Raw genomic sequence first — 8,742 nt, 5'->3', positions numbered from 1 at the left:
TTGGAACATTTTTCCATATGGTTGTAGTAAGGTTTCTTCCCTTGAGAATTTCTTATTCCTGTCTTTTGATCATTTATCAGTGAGGGAATAGCTTTTATAAATTTGAATCTGTTCATGAGTTGTTCTTGATGAAACGATATTGCTACCCTGTGATCACTGGATTATTTTCTAACTTCTTTGTAATAGGTTTTAGAACCTTTCCAGCAATCAAAGTCAGATTGCCTACGGTTTATGGAGGCCACTCCCTCCTTTCTTTTCTTTTCTTTCCTTCCCTTTTTTTTTCTTTAAAGAAATCTGGACTGTACTTTTCCAGTTCTTCTCTCTTCTCATTCTCCATGAACTTTCAGAGATCAGCTAAGTCCAAATCTAGAGGTCACCACATGAAATTCTGAAGAGAGGCAGAGGTCAGGGTGGGGTGTGAAACCACATTGATATTTTTTAAAGTCCTATATGGACTAATGTATTTTTGCTACAATTCCCTTCCAAAAAAAAAATGGCTCTACCACTAGCTACATTTTAACTTAGTAATGCTAAAAGTCAAATTGGTAACAAGTTTGCAGTGTCATGGAGTATGTTGAGATTGTGGTGACATTGGAACAAGCCATTGGAATAGAAAGCATTGAGGCTGGCCAGACTTGTTTTTTCAAATAGTTATGAAAACACTGGTTTCACTTGCTCCTGGCTTTGCTATGAACTGTCCATGTGACCATAGTAAAATCACTGAGTCCCTTTGGGCCTGTTTACTCCAAGTCCCCTTTGCCTGGAATGTCCCTCCCTCCTTCTCTTCCACTTGTTTAAGAGCCAGCCTTCAAGGCCAAGCTCAAGTTTCACCCTTAAGATGAAATTCCTGCTCACACCAGGCCAGAATTCATAGGATCAAGACAAGGGATCTAGAGTCAGAAGTGCTGAGTTCAATGCCTAGTTCTATTTAGACTTAGTTTCCTGAGCCTCAGGTCCTAAAGAACCTCATTTTCCTCATTTGTAAAATCACAAAATCACAGAATTGTATAGTTGGAGGGGACACAAGTGTGCAACTACTACAATTCATACTTAAAGATGTCTCCAGTCTAGAATCTCTTATAAGTGCTAACCTCCAAGGAAAGGGAACTCACCACTTCCTAAAGCAGCCCATTTCATTTTTGAACAATTCTAATTGTTTAGAAATTTTTCCTGACATTAAATCCAAACTGGCCTCTTCACAACTTCCAAGCAATTTCTTGAGGTAGAAAGTCCTTGATTTGGCCCCTGTGCAGCTAAACAGAATTATTATTATTTTGGCAAGATAATGGGGTGAAGTGACTTGCCCAGGGTTACATAGCTAGTAAGTGTCAGGTGTCTGAGGCCACATTTGAACTCAGGTCCTCCTGAATCCAGGGCTGGTGTCTATCCACTGTGCCATCTAGCTGCCCCTAAACAGAATTCTACCACATGACAACTTTTATTATCATGTCTCCCTGACTCTTCTCTTCTTGTTAAAAACCCTTAGTTCCTTTTATTAATCCTATAATATGGTCTCACTGCCCTTCACCACTCTGGTTGGCCTCCTCTTGACATTCCAGCTTAACAGTGTCTTTCCTATATCGTAGAACCCTGTGCTCTAACCAGGACAGAGTATGGTGGGACTAGCTCCTCCCTATTCCTGGAAGCTATGCCCCTTCTTTTAAAAAAATATTTATTTTTGAAAAATTTTTATTCATTTTAAACTTAAAAACAAAATGAGAAAAGAACAAAAAAAAACTATTTCCATGTATACAGCAAAACATAAGAGGGGACTGAATATAATACAATAAATTTCCATTTCAAGAAAATCTATATTATTTTCAAAGCTACCCAATTTTTCTTTGTTTCCTTCTAGGTTTTCTTTTGTTCTCTGTTGTGTACTTTTTACTATTTTTTTTCTCCCCCCCCCCCTCCCAAGAAGGCTACAATTAAACTTGGATATAAATATATATATATATGCATAGATATCTATAAACATACACATATATACACATATATACTCATACACATATATGTAGGATCATACTATGCATATTTCCACTTGTCATCTCTTTCTCTGGAGGTGGATAGCATCTTCCTTCATAGGTCCAAGTCTTTCCATGTTTTTCTAAATCAACCAGCTCATCATTTCCTATACCACAGCAGTATTCCAACACAATCATCTCCTGTCTGAGAGATTGCGAAAGTTTTTCCCAATTTGCTGCAGCTATGCCCCTTCTAATGCAGCCCAAGATCACATTGACCTTGTCTTGACTCAACTCAAGCTTACAGTCCACTAAAATGCCCAGAACAACCCCAAACTGCTGTCTAATCATGCCTCCCCAACTTGTATTGACTTCTATGCCTTTGTCCTAGTTGACCAAAAATGTTTAACAGCACAGGGCCAAGTACTCCACTGCCATGTTGACATTGAACCATTAACAACTATTCTGAATCTGGTCATCAACTGGTTTTGAATCCATCTAATTTTTTTTAAAATCTCTAATCTATAATTCTTCAATTCTACAAAATAGTAGTATGAGATATTGTGTCAAAAGTTTTGCTGAGAGCCAAATAAAATATTATGGCATTCATCTTAGTAACTGTCAAAAAAGAAATCAGGTTTCCTAACTTTTCTGTTTCTGGCACAATTGCTCACTTTTCCTGGTCAATCAGATTTGAAACCTTGAGATCATCTTTGTCCTCTTCTCTTACCTTACACATCAAATTATTTGCCAAATTCTGTTGATTCTTTCTGAAAGGACATCATTTCTTTCCTCTTTCTTTCTAACTCTGATGACATATCCCCCTTGGGGGCTATGGAAGACTATAACAGTCCTCAAAAAGGCCTCCCTGCCTTTCTTGCTTTTCCCTAATCTGACCTGCAGACATTGCCTGAGTTATTTTCTTTATGCCCAGTTCAGACTGTGTCCTTCCCTTGCTCAGAAACCTTTAAAATCTAAATTCCTTCTCTTGGCATTTAAGGCCCTTCTCCACTCCAAATCCTATTTTCCAGACTTATTATTTCCAGCCTCCTAGTCTTAATATTATTTCATGCACTCTAGGTTTCAGCCAAACTGGATTAGACTACATTTCCTCATCTTGCCCTGTCCTATCCTGTTTTTTGTTTGATTTTCTTTAAAAATTTTTTATTTTATTTTCCAAAGACTATTTACCATTTTCTCTTCCCACCCACTCCTATTGAAAAAGCAAGAAAAACAAAACCCCACTACAAACTCACTGGTTTTATTCTAGAATCTTTGAATTGGAAGGAACCTCAGAAGTTATCCAGTCCAATTTATACCTGAACAGAAATAACCTCAATGATGATAATGATAATTATTTGCACTTAGACATCAGCAATCATTTATTAAGTACCTACTATGTGCCAGGCACTGGTACATCCCCAATGGGGATACAAAGAAAGGCAAAAAAATGCCTGCTCTCAAGTATCTCACAATATTACAGAGGAGACAACACCTAAACAGCTATACAAACAAGATATATCCAGGATAAATAGGAGGTAATCTCTGAGGGAAGTGCAAGCATTAAGAGGGTTTGAGAGATCCTACTTTAAGTTTGCAAAGCATTTTATATGTGTAATCTTATTTGATCCTCCCACCAACCGTGGGGACTGGTACTGTAATCTTCATTTTAAAGTCGAAGTTGAGGTTCAGGGAAGTTAAATGATTTGCCCAAAACGCAGCTATCAAAGGCAGGATTTGCCTAGGTCCTCCTGACTCCAAGGCCAGTACTCTATTTACTGTACCTCAGTGCCTCTGCAACATTCCTGAAAAGTGATCATCCGGTCTTCCTCTAGTGATGGGGAGCTCCCTACGTCTCAAGCCAACCTCTTTGGCCTAGCTCTAATTGTTAGGAAAGTTTTTGGTTGATTTGTTTTTGTTTACACTGGACCTTTGAGCCATCCCCACCCCCCATGCCTGGGACAGATAGATGCCACTCTCATCACTATCTAAATTAGTGGAAGGAGGTCCTGGGTTCAGAAAGCCTGGGTTTCAGTCTTAGCCCCACCTGTTGTGTGACTGGGTAAATCACCGAACTGATATTCTCAGCATCATTCTCATTGTCTGTAGAATTTGGGTAGATCAATATTGGCATCATCTATCTTGCAAGGTTACAAACCTTAGAGAGCCAGTGCAATATGAGCTGGTATTATTAGGAAGCTATCGTGACCCAGCAGGGAAGGGAGATTGTCAGAAAGGTGAACGTCAGCTGATGAGAAGGGCCTGCCGTTGCCAAGGCAGTTAGCAGCCCAGTTGCCTAAGGAGTGAACTGGGGGTTGGTGTTGTTATGCCAGGCAATGAGGAAAACATCCTGCTGGTTCTAGCTAGAGCTGGCAGATGTCAGTGTGTTCTCCCTAGCTGATACAGCATTCTGTGGGGCAGGCATCCGGGGCCTTCCACAATCTGGCCTCAATCCACCTTTCCAGCCTAATTTCATACAATCCCCATTCATGCGTGCTTCAGCCAAGCTGAACTACTACTCACCATTTCCCTCAAATGTGCCTTGCACTCCCCCACCTCTGTGTCTTAGCTCATATGGCTCCCTATGCCTGTTCCCCCTCCCCTTCTTTTCCTGTTGAATTTCTAAACTTTTTTTTTTAAAGCATAACTCAAATGCTACCTCCTACATGAAGCCTTCTCCGGTCTCATCTTCCTCTTCAGACTTTATATAGAACTTTGCTCATGTTTGCATCTCTTACTGCACTAACTATCATGATACACAATATTATCCAATCTCTGGTCATGAGAAAAGTATTTTATTCTTCCCACTTAGACTGTGAGCTCCATGAGGGTAGGGACCATGTCTGATCTAAACTTTATACCTTTTCCAGCCCAACACACATAGTAGGATGTTAATAAGCATTTGCTTAATAAATGTTTGTTGAATTATACTACATCTGAGACTGCTGGCTGTAAGACCAATCACTTTTTCTTAGCATGGCCTTTGAGCCCCTCCACCATAAGATTTATATGTTCCATATATATTATGAAATACAATGTCCACCTTAATAGAATATCTATATTATGGAATATTATATCTACCTATAAGTTTATATGTTCTCAAGCATTGATTTCCAGCCTCCTGGTAGTTTCAGTCTCAAACTTTGATTCAGCAGATTTATTCTCCTCCTAGAAGTGTTTTGAAAGTTTTGGTTCTAGGTTTTTTGGAGGGGGCGCAGGGGGCACAGTTTTTAGAAAAATTTCTCAAGGACAATTAAGTAAAAAAATATTCTTAAGCACTCACCCTTTACCAGGCACTGTGCTAAATGCTGTGGATAAAAAAAGGCAAAAGCATGGCCTCTGTTTCTAATGGAAGAAACAACACATAAATAACTAAGTATCTATAAGATATATACAGTATGAAGCAATCAGCAGTTGGGTAAGACCTGAGAAGGCTTCATGAAGATGAGATTTGAGTTGAATCTTGAAGGAATCCTGGGAATTCTGGGAAGCCAGAAGTCAGAGGTAAAGATGGAAAACCTTCCAGGTGTATGACAATGAACAGGAACAACACTAGCAACATTAAGGCCATAGCACAGATGGCACTCACATTCATTACTCTCATTAAGGTCAAGGTCAACTAGAATTAAGCAGCCAATAGATCAAAAGCCTCTTGCATGCAAACTGTCCTGGGATATGAGTTGTTACTGAGATACATGTTACTTCCATCAGTCCTAGCCCACCAGCCAAACTCTCCTACTCCCTGGGAGCCCTCTCTGGGGGATGATAGCACATATTTGCCTTTTAAGAGGCCTCTGCTGAGGGCCTGCCTACTTCTGCAGCAGCTGGATAGGACTGTCCCTCACTTCATCCAGGGACTCAGGATTACCACTAAATTAGCCAAGGAATATCCTTTCTTTCAGGTAAATTTTCAGCCACCATGAGGGGTTCAGGGAGGACTAGCACTTCTATTTTCAGAGCTACCCATCCACTTTTGATGTCCACCTTTCACCCAACTCTTACCTGTGTCTCTAAGAAGCTGTAAGCATGAGCAGTGGCCAGTGCCTGGTAAAACTATCTCAGCAGACGGGCTAAACCGGGTTGAGGGTAACTGGCAGGCCTCAAACCTGTTGGTGAGTCAGGGGGATGTCTACTCTAAGCATGTGAAGACTTCTCCCGGCGGAATGGGTAGATGAGAACACTTTGTTCCAATGGCCATAAAGGCGGCTGAAGCAGGTGCTGTGGAGTGCTTAGAGCTTGGTCAGACATTGAAGACATCAAGGTCATCCACTGTATCCTAGGCCATCTCCAGTCATCCTGACTTGTCACTGGACTTTGATGACTCAGCAAGAGAGACTTTGTGCTACTCTGCCTCCCTTAGATCCAATTCACTCACAAGTGAATCACCCTGTGATGTCATTGGTCCTCTTCAAAAATGAAGGATGAACAATAACAGTTATACAGAGATAGTTTCACCTCCTTCATGTCATCTCCCCAAAATTCTGCCCATAGTCCCCCAAACACTTTCTGGGAAGGGGTTGTCTGAACCAAACTGGGGAAAGAAGAACTGTTATTTGAAGGGGACCTGAGCCATTTTCCCAGGATATATGATGACTCTTTAATAGGAAGAGACTATGAAGAATGGTGACGTGGCGTAGAATAAGGAAGGACCAGAGTGGGTCAGCTAGGATTATATCTAAAAGCAAACCATCTTTATCTGGTAAATCTTCTTAGAGGCCAAATCTAAGAAAATGTTGAACCAGAGATTCCTTCCACTTCCCAGAGTGGCATCAATTTGTTGGGGCCATGGTTTCTGGGAGATGGGACACCCAACTAAGTTAGTCAGGGCTATGATGGCAAAATCATTGTTTCCCAAGGCAATTCCAGAGTTCAACAATGCCTGCTACATGAGGATGGTTTGGGAGGGGGAAAACCCAATATATGTGAAGGCATCATTTTTGAGGTGAAGTGGGTACCCTGATCAGAGATAATAGTGTAGGGGGGTCATAAGGATTAAAGATGCGTACTGTGAGAACTTTGAGTGTGGCTGCTATGGCAGCAGACCTATCTAGCATAGCAATGTCATATCTAGAATAGGTAACAAATGCATTAAGGGCAACCTTCTTATCCTGAGATGTGAGAAGAGGGTCAATATAATCCACTAGCTAGGAGGAAGGTTAGATTATGCCATACTGGTCTTTCCAGAGGTAGGTGCTCCAGTTGGCAGAAGAAACACTGTTGAAGCCAAAATAGCCGTTTTGTCCTTAGGAGAATCAGAGTGTCTCATGTCCATCATAACATGGCATTGTGGTCCCCATGTCCAGGTTGGTGATAGACCAACTCCCCAATCTCTGCTGTTTTCATAAGGATATCAGCTTGGTTGTTCAGTTCGCCAGAGAGTGTGTGATGACTCTGATGGGTATTGATGTGACCTACAAATAATTATTTGTAGCAAACCAGCAAAACTCCTCTCTTGGTCATGTGCTGAAAAGGGAGAGCCTTTGATTGTCGATTCTTGTTCTTACATGTGGACTCCAATCCATGTGTGGGAATGTAAATATATGAGTATATGAATATATGAGTATATGAGTATATACTCATATATATATGTATATATACAAATATATGAGAATACATGAGTATATATGAGTATAAAGGAAGTTCTTATCTCAAGTTCTTATCTCTCCTGTCCCTTAAAGCTCTCTCTCTCTCTCACACTAGCTATTTGGCCAGCAGTTTAATCCACTGGGAGGACTTGCTGAGGATGTATAAAAGTGCCAATTTTATCCTCCTCAAATGCACAGGTTCTTAAAATCTGGCCTGCTTGTATTGGCATCACAAATACTGCACACTCACTAGGAGTCTGGCTCACCTCTATTGGTGTTACAATAAACTTGCCACTTGGACTGAAAGAAGGCTCGAGTGGTTGAATTCTTTCAAGGCAGACTCCTGCCCTATACCCTTGCATTTTGGGGTTCCTAGCACCCCTAGACCTTTCAGTCAGAGACAAGGTTTATTGTGTCACAAATAGAAGAGGGCAGGATTCTTAAGGAATCTGCACATTTGATGAAGATAAAATTTGTACTTTTATACAGAAAGACTGTGGAAAGATCTGGATGGGATCTAGGAGTGGCAAGTAGCCTGGGGTATGCCAGGTGCAGACAATGAGGGCCACAATGAAAGGACAGTTAAAAGGATTATTGACTGGGGTGGGCTGGGTGCCTCAAGTGAACATCAGAGATCTGGATTCAGGGGCTTTTAGAGTCTAGGTCCCAAAGACATGGTCTTTTCCTTTTAGGGGTCCAGCGCAAATCCCATCCCCCATCACTTCTATTTCTTTGAGTTGTTAGTTTTCCCAAAATTACCTTAAATTTGTTTTGCACATATTCTGTATTTCTCTATCAATACGTTGCAGCCCCCACAATAAAATATAAGCTCTTGGAGGGCAGAATGTTTCATTTTGGACTTTATCTCTTCAGCACCTAGCATAGTGCCTGGCACATAGCTATTGTTCATCTTTCATTTCAAAGAGCACCAGTGACATCATGGGGTAATGACTTGACTGTGGGTGAATTGGATTTAAGTTAGGCAGAGTTGCACAAAGTTGTCATCCTAACTCTCTCTTCTAGAAGCATCTAATCCAGTGGTGAGACTAAAGTCAGGATGACTGTCGATGGCCTGGGATGTAGTGGATGACCTTAGAGTCTTATCCTCATCCACCCATTTCACCAGGAGAAGTCTTCACATGCTTTGGGGAGATATCCTCCTAACTTACCAATGGGTTTGAGGCCTGTTAGTT

This window comes from Vombatus ursinus, unplaced genomic scaffold (assembly GCF_900497805.2).
Source record: "Vombatus ursinus unplaced genomic scaffold, bare-nosed wombat genome assembly UNPS02014786.1, whole genome shotgun sequence".
NCBI classification, from domain to species: Eukaryota; Metazoa; Chordata; class Mammalia; order Diprotodontia; family Vombatidae; genus Vombatus; species Vombatus ursinus.
This window is presented reverse-complemented; position numbering follows the sequence as displayed.